Source organism: Rhineura floridana, chromosome 5 (genome assembly GCF_030035675.1).
Source record: "Rhineura floridana isolate rRhiFlo1 chromosome 5, rRhiFlo1.hap2, whole genome shotgun sequence".
Lineage (NCBI taxonomy): Eukaryota > Metazoa > Chordata > Lepidosauria > Squamata > Rhineuridae > Rhineura > Rhineura floridana.
In genome coordinates, this window is record NC_084484.1 from 159,377,499 (window position 1) to 159,391,280 (window position 13,782).

The 13,782-nt window shown below is 42.6% G+C and overlaps 1 protein-coding gene across 10 annotated transcripts in view; it reads right to left on the reverse strand.

The window, feature by feature from the left end:
- ZC3H12C (zinc finger CCCH-type containing 12C) overlaps positions 1 to 13,057 on the reverse strand; it is a 72,002-nt gene extending 58,945 nt beyond the window's left edge. Inside the window, exons 1-4 of one of the 10 annotated variants that reach the window (XM_061628635.1) lie at positions 12,964 to 13,057; positions 12,148 to 12,304; positions 5,878 to 5,957; positions 4,341 to 4,484 (exon numbers count right to left, since the gene is read on the reverse strand). The gene's annotated coding sequence lies outside the window, so the exon portion shown is untranslated. Of the gene's footprint in view, positions 1 to 4,340; positions 4,485 to 5,305; positions 5,326 to 5,624; positions 5,770 to 5,810; positions 5,836 to 5,877; positions 6,430 to 12,142; positions 12,305 to 12,749; positions 12,771 to 12,963 lie in introns of those variants that run through there. The other 9 variants (XM_061628633.1, XM_061628634.1, XM_061628630.1 and 6 more) reach the window with 9 other exon arrangements.
- Between the last annotated feature and the right edge of the window lie 725 nt (positions 13,058 to 13,782).

Here is a 13,782-nt window from a genome sequence, read left to right on the forward strand (position 1 = left end):
AAATATCAATAATAAAAGCGTTTTTCACACAGGTGGTCAGTGCTTTAAATAAATAAGTCTTTTTTCAAAAAAATCCTCCTTTAAAGCAGCACTTACCCCTCTCCCTTTCCTCTGCAGCTGGGAAGTTCCTTCTTTGTTTCACAGATTATAGTTCCACCATATTGTATAAAGTGAAGATGTCAAGGCATAATGGGGATTTCTTCCTAATTGGCAAGATAATCACTTGCCAATTCCTACCTACTTAATAGATCGACATGCTTAGGGTTGTAAAATCCATTTTTATTGAATAGATGGGACTTCTGAGTAAACATGATTAGGATTGGGATGCAAGTTTTAATTTACCGGACCTTCGAAAGGTAAACATCATAAACATCCTATCAGGCCAAATTGCATATGAACATATGAAGCTGCCTTAGTGTAAGAGAGATCATTGGCGCATCTGCCCCAATACAGTCTTTTCTTGTCTGGTAGCACTCTAAAAGGTTTCAGAGAGAAGTCTTTTCCACTCCTGCTGTCTAAAGATGCTGGGGATTGCATGCATGCATGCATGCATCCATAACATATATGTTCTTCCTGAGCTATGGGCTTTCCCATTAGTGATCTATTTCTACCACTGGGAATACTTTCATGTTGTAGATTCAGATAACCATTTGAGGCAGTTACAGAAACTATAATTTGGGGTAGGGGAGATGATCAGATATTTGGACACACTGGCACATCACAGACATGTGAGGAAACTTGCTGCCCCTCAGGTCCTTGCTCAAATGAAATTTTGTTTCCCAATAGGGGGAGATCTATGTCCACTCCATCCATAGAAACTCCAGAAACAGAACATGAAAAATGCTAAAAAAATCAATAGCTATGGGACAAGATAGCAAATATGAAGAGAGATAGTGATTGGATGGTATTTGAGTAGTTAAATTTGTTGCAGAAAAATCGAGTCTGGACTCAGAAAACCACCATTCACCACACTGTTCATCCATGAAACCAGTTCTGATGTTGAATCAGTGGAAGCAGAGCTTATTTCATGAGGTATGTGAAAGAATGATGAGTTTATCTAGTCCAACATTACACTTTGTACAAGCATTTGCCCCTACTGAAACATGCAACAGCTGGTCAGTCAATCCTGAGCAGGAAAATTATAAATGTGCCACAGGGCTAATTATGTAGGTAATGCATGTCTGCTTCGGGAAAGGTATGCTCAGATAGCACAAAAAACCAGATCGATCTCCCGTTTAGATTTTCTGCCATCTGCTCATGATTGCAATGAATCACCCAACCACTACACCAGCTGTCTGAAGCAGTTTGTAGGCATATACATTAAATCTGGATGCCTTTTTTCTGGATTCCACATAATATACCAAGATGATCTGTAAAACTAAAATTAACAGCTACTACATTTATGAAATTTGCAAGATCCCACAACTGCAGACTGTGGACAAAGAAATAAGTATCAAAGTGATTTTTTAAGGATTTGATTATTTTGTAGAAGTTCTCTCCGATATACTTTCCCACCAAAAATATAACTGAGACAAGTACAATTTCTCTCCATTGAACTCCAAATGAAGATATGTGAGGAATGTTTTACTGCACAGAAGGAAGCTATAAAAGGAAGATTAGAAAAATATCCAATAATGTTGAATAATGCTTGCCAACTAAACTACAGACCATAAGTTTTCAAGAATCCTCATTTACAGTGGAAGAATTGATGACACACACAGTTATCACTTTTTCTACCTAAGGAACAACCTCTTTTGAACATAAATGACTAGAGGCACTACAGTTGAAAAAAATTGTGAGAAAGACATGAAATCTTTACAATAATTTTAAATGCAGCAACAACAAAAAAGTTCAAGCCAACTTATCAAACTTTATCACATTGAATTTTTGCCTGTGCAAAAAATAATGCCAGAGAATGGCATCTCAAATATTTGTATGTGTATATTTTGCAAGATGAGACTATCAGTTATTATTCACAACAGCAAATAACTTTTGAAAACTGCATAAATAGGATGGATGTTTTACTAAAAATGTAAACCAGTGTCTATTCTTAGTTTTTATACGCTATGTCGCTTTCTTTGTTAACATTGCTGTCCGTCTGATTGGCTATGTTATGTTTACTATATATTTTAACTGCTAAAATATTCACACTTTAAAATTATATATGCATTAGTTTCCAAAGAACACTTATTAAAAACACAACTAGCAATTAGGCTAAAATTATACCAGTCTTTGTCATTATACCTCTGTTTTAAACAAGTTAAGGCTGTAGTCCTATACAGTAGGGCCCCGCTCATACGGCAGTTTCCGGACCCCCGCTGTAAAGTGGAATCGCCATAAAGTGAAACCCATTGACGATAATGGGACGCATCGTGCAAAAATGACGTCAAAATGGCTCGTGATGGAAAAAAAACGCCGTAAAAATGGAACAAGCGCCTTAATGCGGGGACTTTCCCTAATTGAAAGCTGCTGCATTAGCGAAGCGCTGTAAAGCAAAGTGCTGTAAAGCGGGGCCCTACTGTATAAAAACCTACCCAGGAGTAAGTCTTGCTGAAATCATTTATTTATTTATTTATTTATTTTATTTTATTTTATTTTATTTTATTCAATTTCTATACCGCCCATAGCAAGCTCTCTGGGCGGTGCACATCAAGTAAAAACACAGCAAATACAATTTAAAACAACCTGGTCATCAGATTACAATTTAACTGTCTGTTAGAACATTAAGTACAAAATACTAAAATTTTAAAAATGTTAAAAAAATATTAACATGTTAAAATGCCTGGGCAAAGAGGAAGGTTTTCACCTGGCACTGAAAGGATAGTAGTGTAGGCGCCAGGCGAACCTCGTCAGGAAGGGTGTTCCAAAGTTTGGGGGCCACCACCGAGAAGGCCCTCTTTCTTGTAATCACCTTCTGGGCATCTCTATAAGTAGGCACCCGGAGGAGGGCCTTCGCTGTTGAGCGCAGTGTACGGGTAGGTTCATATCGGGAGAGACGTTTCATCATGTATTGCGGGCCCGTGCCGTGTAAGGCTTTATAGGTTAAAAACAGCACTTTGAATCGGGCCTGGAAACATATAGGCAGCCAGTGCAAGCGGGCCAGAATCAATGGGCTTACTTCTGAGGACTGAGCTGTTATCGGAGTGCACTGTTAATATATATGTTCTGCATAGAAAAAAATCCATTAATTATTCTGTTTTCCTCCTTTTAAGGGGCTGGGGTGTTGAAATACAATCTATTAATTAAACAATTCTGTCATCTGATACTGTTGTGAGGTAAAGGATCCACTGATTTTCACAAGGCTGGAGAGAAAATACAGTTGCTTCACTGGCTGATGGACCAAGAAAACCCAAATCCAAATTCCCCTTCAGTTATGAGCTGGCTGGCTGGCTTTGAACAAATCACCCTCTCGGGCCTGATTCACATCTTGGTATTTGCACACTGGCACAATACCAGTACATGTGCACTACATCAGTTGTGAGTATTGAATGCATATTTAAATATGCTGTTTTCTCACCATATAAATGGAAAGATTACTTTTTATCCTATTCTTCCTTCAAAAAGCTCAGGATGGCGTTCAAGTCCCCTCATCTTTATTAGCCGCACAATGACCCTGTGAGGTAACTTACAATGAGCCTGGACCAAAGTCCCACAGTTAGTTTCTTGGCTGAGTGAGGTTTGAAATCGGGATTCCTCAAGCCAAGTCCAATGTTCTGTCATCTACTCCTAACTGGTTCTCAATGAGAACCCAATCCTTTGTCCTATATATTGCAACAAAACGAACAAACAAATGTACCCAAAGTACCAAAGCAGAAAAAATGAAGTGTGACCTACTTTGCAGTATTGTTGTGAAGCTCACAGCCCAATCTAATGCCTGAGTTTACTGGGGTTTAGTCTAAAGCAAGTGCACATTCAAGGATTTCCGTCCACCAGTGCAATCTTAACAAAACTTAACCAAGTAGCAAGCCCTTAAAAAAAAACTCAATGGGACATACTTCTATGCCAACATTTTTTAGGCTTAAAACACTGCTCGGTGGAAGGGCGGTCAAAAAAAGAAAAGAAAAACGTCCTCAAATAAAGGAATTAATCAAGAAGCGGGACGGGGAGGGGAAGAAGCTAAATTCATTTTGAAGTGGAGTGGCTGGCCTAGGCTGGGAAAATCCTGGCGGTGGAAAAAGAAACATTCCGGGAGATGTTGGCAAAAAGCGTTGTAGGGGGAAATTCGGTTTCAAATCAAAGCGGGTTCGCTTTTCGCGGGCAAGTGACTTTTTAACGGGCAGAGGAGGGAATGAGGGAGGCTCCATTGTCCGAGCTCTGGGACTCGGAGACGGATCTCTCACCTTTCTCAAATTCAAGGCGAAGCGGCCGTTTTTTCTTCTCCTCCTCCCCACCGCAGGGACTCCAGCCCGGCCTCTGTCACGGCTTTTTCGTGGCCCGGCAGCTCATCAACGCGACCTCGAGGAGTCGTCCCCATCCATCCGGGCCTGCAAAACAACCGGCCAGCCCCCCCGCCGGGGAGGGAGAGCACAATATTACAACAGCGCTCGTCTGGCCCGGCCTCAGTACCGCATCCCGGCCGGCCGCCCGTTGCAATGGGAGAATCTCCGGGGGGTGGAGCAGGCCTTGGGTCTCCAGAGCCCCCCTACCCAGACCAGACAGGGACACCCATGGGAAGCCTTGGCCTCCTCCGCTCCAGTCACCGCCCCCTTCGTCCGTCCTCGGGGCCTTGTTAGCCCCACAATACAGGCGGCCGCGCACACCTTCCAGCGGAGCCACCTGCTAGGAAGGGCCAGCTATTATAAACGGAAAGAAAAGAATAGCCTCAGCGCCAATTCACTCCACGCCGGTACAATGCTCGGCGTTTGCTCCTGCCATGTGTGCTTTACCCCGGGGGGGGGGGGTAAACTGTTTGCGTTTAAGGCACTCCACTCCATTACTGCTAGGCTAATACGAAACATGAACGATGGGTCCAGACGAGGTGAAGCACTTGTGGTGGTGACTTGAGTGCTTTGAGGTAATGCACTCCACACATGCTCAAAGGCGCTCTTTTATTGTGTGTGCAGGGAGCAGACAATTGGCACGTGCCTATTTCTTGGCTGCCACATCTGCGGCCTCCACATCCCCCCTCTAGTTACATAGAAATACCACCACGCCTTTGTCCTGTACGAATGAATCAGGAACAACTACCCTCCACGATCCTCCCTTCTGCACTCTGAAATTACTAACAAAGAGGTTTTACTTAAAAAAAAATCCCCTCAAGCACGGTTGGAGCGTGGTTCTAAATCGCACTCTCTGCTCGACCTACAGCAACAGTTAAAGGCTTCAAGGAGTAACTCGTTCTTGTAATCTTGGGTGTGCACTCTTACAGTGTTTTAGGCTCCGACCACACCCCCTTGCCACTCAGTTCATGCCTTGCCTCTTTCCCCTCTATGCCACCCGCATTAACGCTTCTTATCCCAACTGTTGCTTACACCCTGTCCCCGAAACCTGAGATCTTGCCTCCATCACACACTAGATGACCCTTCTGCCTTTCACTGTTGGTCCCCTAAACAACTAGAACCCCTTGCCCTACGCTGATTCCCACCTAGTAGATTTCCCCCTCCCAAACCGCACCCTCCACTTACCTCCGACGGCCATTCTCTGGGATCTCCATCCACATCCAGTGTCCTACACTGTGCCACCCCCAAGGGTCCCCGCCCGTTGAAGCTCACGGTGAGGCCGGCCACCCTACTGATATCTCAAAGGACATAATCCCCCTATCTCTGAGCCCCGTAATAGGTTTGTTTATCAGATCCTTTCCCCCTCCAGACCTTATTCTAGTCCCAGCGATTCTGCTCCTTCTCTTGTTGCATGCGCCCGCCTCCCAATATCCCTTACCTGGGAATCTCTGCCTCCATCATCCTATTCCCTCGGCTTCTCACGTGAGTTGTCCAGTCCTTCCATCCGTCCTGCTAGCGCTGGGATTACAACGGAGGAAGGGGATGGTTCTTGACCGTTTCTGATGATGGGCACTTAGATGCTGTTTTTTAAGCTATAGGAGGGCCACACTTTGACTAAAATTAGGGAGAATCAGCGGGTAGGGCATTAAGCCCCCTTACATCTCCCCCCTCCCTTCATTCGGCATCCTGCTGTTGTCTGAAAAGGCCAAAAAGAGATTCCTTAACACCCTTACTGACTGTAGGCACCACAGAAGCAGGCTTTCGTTAGCAGCAGACTCTGGGCACCTTTTCAAACTCTCTCTTGCCGTTTCCAAAGCTCTAGGATAAAACTCGTTTTTTCTCTTCGAGGCATCCTAGCTTCTTTGCTTCCTCTCATGCCGCTGCTTAGTGGGGGAGGCTTCCTTTTGCAAGGAAAGGCTGTGCTCACAGTAGCTCTCTCCTCTCAGTGCTAAACCTCCTCCTGCTGGAGAGAGGTTGATAAGAATCCCATTCAAATACGAATGTTGACAAACGCTGCGTATACACCATGCATTTAAAGTACATTCCCCTCCTTAAGAATCCTGGGAAGTATAGTTTGTTAAGGGTGCTGGGAATTGTACCTTTGTGAGAAGAAAACCTACAGTCCCCAGGATTCTTGGGTGGGTGTGTGCTTTAAATGTATGTATGGTGTGGTGTGTGGGGAGGAGACCAGAACCCTAACGCATCTGTGGTGTCTTGCTAAATGTCTTGTTAAATAATTTGTTTTCGGTATCAGCGCACATTTATGGAATGTATGAAATAATGATGTGAAAGAAACTGCCTCTCTTTGCACATGCACACATACTTTTCTTTCCTTAGGAAACCAGTCCCTCATAGCTGGAATTAAGATTAACGAAGTTCAAGATCAGAGGGCACCTCATCCAAGTAGCCTTGAGCTCTGGTGGATTTTCATTGCAGAAATTAGGCTCACTGCCTCAGCTAATTAAAAGCATTAAGGTCACATTTATGGGACTGGTTATGCCCACCACTACTCTTTAATGTTCATATTTGTCCAACATGCTGCTTTCAGGCTAGATTTTCTAGATCCTGCTGTCCACAAGGGTGGGTGTGGATGCTTGATATGTGTTTGAAAACCCTCCTGTTTTCTCTCTTTTAATTAACTATAGCTTCTCATTTTCTCCAAACTGGGAAACTATGATCAGCAGCTTTGGAACATGCCTTCGACTTCAGCAAAGCTTTGACAAAGTGCCCCATTATATTCTGATTAGCAAGCTAGCTAAATGTGGGCTGGATGGAACAACTATCAGGTGGATCCACAGTTGGTTCCAGAATCATATTCAAAGAGTGCTTATCAATGGTTCCTTCTCAAACTGGGCAGAAGTCACAAGTGGGGTACCACAGGGCTCAGTCCTGGCCTAGTGCTCTTCAACATTTTTATCAACGACCTGGATGAGGAGGTACAGAGCATGCTTATCGAATTTGCAAATGATACAAAATTGGGGGGAATAGCTAATACTGTGGAAGAGAGAAACAAAATTCAAAGGGACCTTGATAGGCTGGAGCATTGGGCTGAAAACAACAGAATGAAATTCAACAGGGATAAATGCTAAGTTCTACACTTAGGAAAAAGAAACCAAATGCACAGTTATAAGATGGGGGATACTTGGCTCAGCATTACGACATGTGAAAAGGATCTTGGAATTGTTGTCGATCACAAGCTGAATATGAGCCAACAGTGTGATGTGGCTGCAAAAAAGGCAAATGCTATATTAGGCTGCATTAACAGAAGTCTAGTTTCCAAATCGCGTGAAGTATTAGTTCCCCTCTTTTCAGCATTGGTAAGGTCTCATCTTGAGTACTGCATCCAGTTCTGGACACTGCACTTTAAGAAGGATGCAGACCAACAGGAACAGGTTCAGAGGAAGGCAATGAAGATGATCGGGGCTGGAAACAAAGCCCTATGAGGAGAGACTGAAAGAACTATGCATGTTTAGCTTTGAGAAGACTGGAGGGAGATACGATAGCACTCTTCAAGTACTTGAAAGGCTGCCACACAGAAGGCAAGAATCTCTTCTCAACTGTCCAGGAATGCAGAACACAGAATAATGGGCTCAAGTTTGGTTTTACCATGTTTTAACTGCTTTATCATTTGTTTGCTGCCCTAGGCTCCCTTTGGGAGGAAGGGCAGGATGATGATGATGCTCCCACTTCACATTAAATTCTGAGCTACTCGCTTCTAGTGGGCTTTTGGAGAATTTGTCAAGATGTGCAGGACATGGAATAATGGGCTCAAGTTGCAGGAAGCCAGATTTCGACTGGACATCAGGAAAAACTTCCTAACTGTTAGAGACATACGACAATGGAATCAATTACCTAGAGAGGTAGTGGGCTCTCCGACTCTGGAGGCATTCAAGAGGCAGCTGGACAGCCATCTGTCGGGAATGCTTTGATATGGGTTCCTGCATTGTGCAGAGGGTTGGACTGGATGGCCTTATAGACCTTTATAGGCTCTGCTATTCTATGATTCTATGATTCTAAGCCATGATATTAACTGAACTCAAACCATGGCTTAATATTCTGGCTTGTTCAGAAGCTGTTAACCATAGTTTCCCTGTTTGGATGACATGGGAAGGGGAAGGTGTATTCATTGAAGACTTCCAGGTTATAGTTAATTGAAAACTCTTCCTACAATCCCACCCCCTTCCCCAGTCTTCTAAAAAGAGTAGTTAGAGTAGCTGTGACAACAGAAAAAGTGTTGTGAACCTTCATAATTTGAGCACAAGCAGTAGCAACCCCTTAGCATCTGGCAATTTATTATTTCCTTCCCTCAATCTCTTGTTCCTCCTTTGTTTATCTGTCAGTCCCAGGGCCACTGCCCTCGTTAAAAAACCAGTGTAGAAGGAATTACATAGATGCTACATTTGAAGAATATTCAAAGGCATCCATGGAGTTCATGCAAGTGGAATGGGTAAAAATTGGGCCACTGTACTCGCATGAATTGCTATTAGGAAACAGTTTCTATATGTATGATCACAGATATTATATTTTCCTACAGCTGGTGTGGGGAACAGTTGGCCTTCCAGATGTTGCAGAACTATAGATCTCATCATCCCAGGCCATCAACCATGTTTGCTGGGGCTGATGGGAGTTGTAGTTCATCAACATCTGGAAGGCCAAAGGATCCCCACACCTGTCCTCTATCTGAATTTTTTTAGAATCTGAACCAGGTGGGAAAGAATTCATTTGTTGTAAATGGAGTCTTTAATTGAGGTTAATAAGTGGAAATGGTCTTGAACTAAATAGATGATGGGATTATGTGGGGTGATTATAAGCTAGGGCCCGGCCTCCAAGAGGTCTTCTGTATCTTTAAAAGTTGTGTAGGGGGGAGGGAGAATTCCATCTTGCGGTTTTTCCCATTACAGGGTTGCAAGAACACTTGTACTTGGCTGACTTTCTTTTCTCCTAAAGATACAGGATCGGTCTCAGGTCAAGAACCTGGCAACCCTATTATAAGCGTATCCTATAAAATTTATCCTGTTTTTTTCCTCATAATAGTGTTAACAAGGTACCACTAATTTTGCTATGGACATTTTCTGATATGCTTTGATCAGTGCCAATGTGGAGTAGTCAAATGTGTATCAGAATAAAAATGCAAACAGGGAAACTTAGGTTTGTCTGCAGAGTCATAAAACTTTCTTTCTACTGTGGAAGAGTCATCTCTAAATCTGAACTGATGTATTTCTAAGGTGCAGTTCTCATGTGATCTGGAAATTGGCCCGCATCAAGAACCTTACTTTTACTTAATAAAGCTGTTGTCACACACTGCATCATTCAGTCTGTAAGAACCATCAGTTAATTCAGGCATTTTTAAATCTTGGCTGCTATTACCTTCCCAATGAGAGAAGGGATAGGACAATCTGAACAAAAACCATTCATTTAATGCAATCTTATATCACTTTAACAGTCATGGCTTCCCCCAAAAGAATATTGGGAACTGTAGTTTGTTAAGGTGCTAGGAACTGTAGCTCTGTAAGGGGTAAACATGGCCATACTACCCTGAACAAGCCTGATCTCGTCTGATCTCAGAAGCTAAGCAGGGTCAGAGCTGGTTAGTACTTGGATGGGACACCGCTTGTGCATACCGAGTGCCGTAGGCTTAGAGGAAGGCAATGGTAAACCACCTTGGAATACCTCTTACCATGAAAACCCTATGAATACATCCAAAGGATTCATAGGGTCACAATAAGTCGTAATTGACTTGAAGGCATATAACAACAACAAGGGGTAAACAACAATTGCCAGGATTATCTGGGGGAAGCCATGACTGTTAAAGTGGTATAAATGTACTTTAAATGTATGATGTGGATGTGACCATAGCTTGACATGACCATTTATGAATCCATAGAAGAGTAAACACTCTGCCTAACAATTATTGTCCTCCTCCTAGAAGGACAGCATTTTTATTTTTTAGTGAGAAGACACTGTGAGGACTTCATGAATATGCATGATATGTTGCTTACATACTCCTTAAGAAAGAGTTCTTTTTAGAGTGTGGGAATAATTAATAATATAATATTAGAGCAGGCTGCTCCTGAATTTTTATAGTCCTTGTCTAGGTAGATAACTCATCCATCAAAATACCCTACAATTACTGTCCCTTGTGTATGCGTGAAACCAGCATAAAATAATAAAGCAGGCTTAAAAAAAAATACCTGATGACAATATTGGAAAAACAAAAATGAGAGAGCTCAGCTCATGACAGGAATTGGAAATAGGTTTTTCGAATAATGAAAGTATTTGTTGCACTGGTTTTGGTTGTCATGGATGAAGGGTGACAGTGATTTGAATTTATGCATAGAAAACTTGCAAAGCAACCCATTTGATATAGTTTGCAGTGGCAATCTCGTGAGCAAATACTTGTTCACAGCTGTATTTTGAGGGATATGAAATATTCTTAATTGCCTCTGTACCCTTGCAATTCTATCTCTTTATCATAACGTTACAGCCAGAGGGATTTTGTACAATGAACTGGTTCTTGACTGAGGATGACATAACCCTAGTTAAAATATATGCCTGTGAGGAGGAATGAGCATGTTTTAATTGTCCTCCTACTACTCTGCTGACAAGACTGTGATGTTGCGGGGAGGACACAACTTTGCCAGAATCTGGGCCTTGCACGTGTACATTCTACAGAATGGCTTGGCATTGTCAGCTAACAACTTACAGATTAATTCTAGCTGGGATAAAGAAGGCAATGAAAAGGATTCACCTAAAACACCTTCAGTGGTTCATCACAAAGGGATGGAATACCTCAGGGGTATTAAGAATTCAAGGAACACTGAAGTAGCCAGATTTGGCAAACTGCTGTGCTGTACATAATGTTTGCTTGTGATTATACAGCCACAAGAGTGGCTATATACTATAGCCAGCATGGATTTTTCACATTCTGCAATATTAAATTGAAAATACCCCCATACCATTCTGATGCTTCCCATAAGCTCATTTCAAAACAAAACCTTACAAAACTTAGAGTCCTTAATTCAGAAACGCTTGCTTAACAACCCTCTAAATTTTCATGGCAATACACAAAACAGTCAGAGAGAATCGAGAGTTCAAAGTCTAAAAAGAGAAACCTGAGAGCCCTTTTGGACTTTTTTCTGTCAGAGTTCTCATAATCTGTTGAAAGCCATTACAAATCAGCCATGTTCACAGAGTACTTGGAATCCTATTACTGACCTTGCCACATACTCTGACCTTCATCTTGGCAGGTGTTGCCATCAATCACCATATGCTCAGAAGCACATTACCAAATTCTTCCAAGCTACACAGGAAGTGGATTGGACTGTGAAAGACCAACCCAAATTGTGTTTGCATTTTGACAAATTTGTAGGGCAGTGCAATATCTCAGAGAGGAGGTCAGGTCTCCTGCTCCCCTGGTGCATTCACTATGGCTGCCCACTTTCCCTGCTTTTTAAAGTTTGATAGAAATATCTGTGGGCTATAGATACATTCTTAAACTGCAGGGTTTTTTGCCTATTAGTGAATATCTATAGAACACCCTTCATACTATCTATCTCAGGGCAGCTTACAATGCAGTTAAAACAAAAACTAAAGAATCAGAAAACCATACTATTTAATATCCATTAAAACAGCACAGCTTATAATAGCATCCTTCCAATATTTACAAACTGTTTAAATGCCCAAGAGAATAAAAATGCCTTCACCTTACGTCTAAAAATATTGTGGGTGCCTGTTGGACCTTCATGGGAAGAGAGTTTGTACTTGGGGTGCCACAGATGAGAAAGTCCTTGCCTTTGTTGCCATTTCCTTGATCTCTGATTTTAACACTCTGGGAAGAGCCTCAGTAGAAGCAGCGGTCAGTCAGGCTGATATGTGAGAAGGAAGTACTTCAGTTAGCTTGGGTCCCATGCCATGAAGAGCTTTTAAAGGTGAAAATCTGCACTTTGAATTGGACTCAGAAGCGAACCAATAACAAATATTGATTTCTCAAAACTGGTGAGATATGTTCCCAGTGAGCTGTTCCATCAAACATCTTGGCCACTACAGTTTTAATTAGTTGTAGCTTCCAAACTGTCATCAGAACCATGAAATTCACACTAAAGAAGAATTTTCATGAGGATTTTTTTTAAAATTGCAATTTGCTGCAGAAATGTGGAGAACTGAAGGCAGGAAAAATGAAAGAATTGAAATTGACAGATCCTCCCACCTCTACCAGTAAGTATGGGCTCCCCCATGCCTGTAATTATCTAAAGAAAACTAGATAGGGAGATACTTGCTGTGAGTTAAGCAAACATCTACTTTGGCTCTTACTGCCTTTACTGGCTCCTGGCAGCAGCAGATGCACCAGTAGGAGAAGCAGGTACTGGGTGTTAAAGCTCTCCTTGTTCTCAACATCTTCTAGTTGCTGCTCCACTGCCTCTGCTAAATGCAGGAATTAGGACACACCAGCTTGGTGGCTCAGTCCCTTTAAGCCTCTGGGAACCCTGATAACAAAAGAAAAGAGGATAAGTGAAAACAGTTTTACCGGCTGCAGATGTTCCAGTCACCACTGCAGTGTCCACTGTAAAATAGCCAGGAATCCAGTCAGTCAGGTTGGATGTCTGATCCCTGGTCTTGGCCCAGTCTTGAAGGATCCCACAAAACAGTTACTGCTCCTATGGAAGTAGGGTTGCCAGGTTCAAGGCCTGAGACTGATCCTGTATCTTTAGGAAAAGAGAAAGTCAGCCAAGTGCAGGTGTTCTTGCAACCCTGTAATGAGAAAAACCACAAGGTGGAATTCCCCCTTCCCCCTGCACAACTTTTAAAGACCTCTTGGTTGCCAGACCAGTCTAAGAGGTCTTTTGTATCTTTAAAAGTTGTGCAGGGGGAAGGGAGAATTCCACCTTGTGGTTTTTCCCATTACAGGGCTGCAAGAACACCTGCACTTGGCTGACTTTCTCTTCTCCTAAAGATACAGGATCAGTCTCAGGCCTTGAACCTGGCAACTCTATTTGGAAGTGCCCAAAGACAGCCACCACCATTCAGGCTTCTTATAAAGCTTCCAAACATGGGCATCCACAGGGGATGAGCCATAACCCCCCAATCCCTAGTTTTCATATAAGTTAGTAAAAGAGTAAGCAATAAAAGGGTAAGTATTTGTAGAACCTGAGATGTAAGACAGAGTACAGACTCACCATTCTTCTGAACTTTTTTGTGAAAAATTAGTCTGTTCTCCCCTTTTATTTATTTATTTATTAGATGTATATCCCACCCTTTCTCCTGGTAGGAGCCCAGGGCAGCAGTGTTCCACTTTGCCCCCCTGCACCCCCCCTGAAACATTCCTGTGGACCCCCCATGTTTCCAT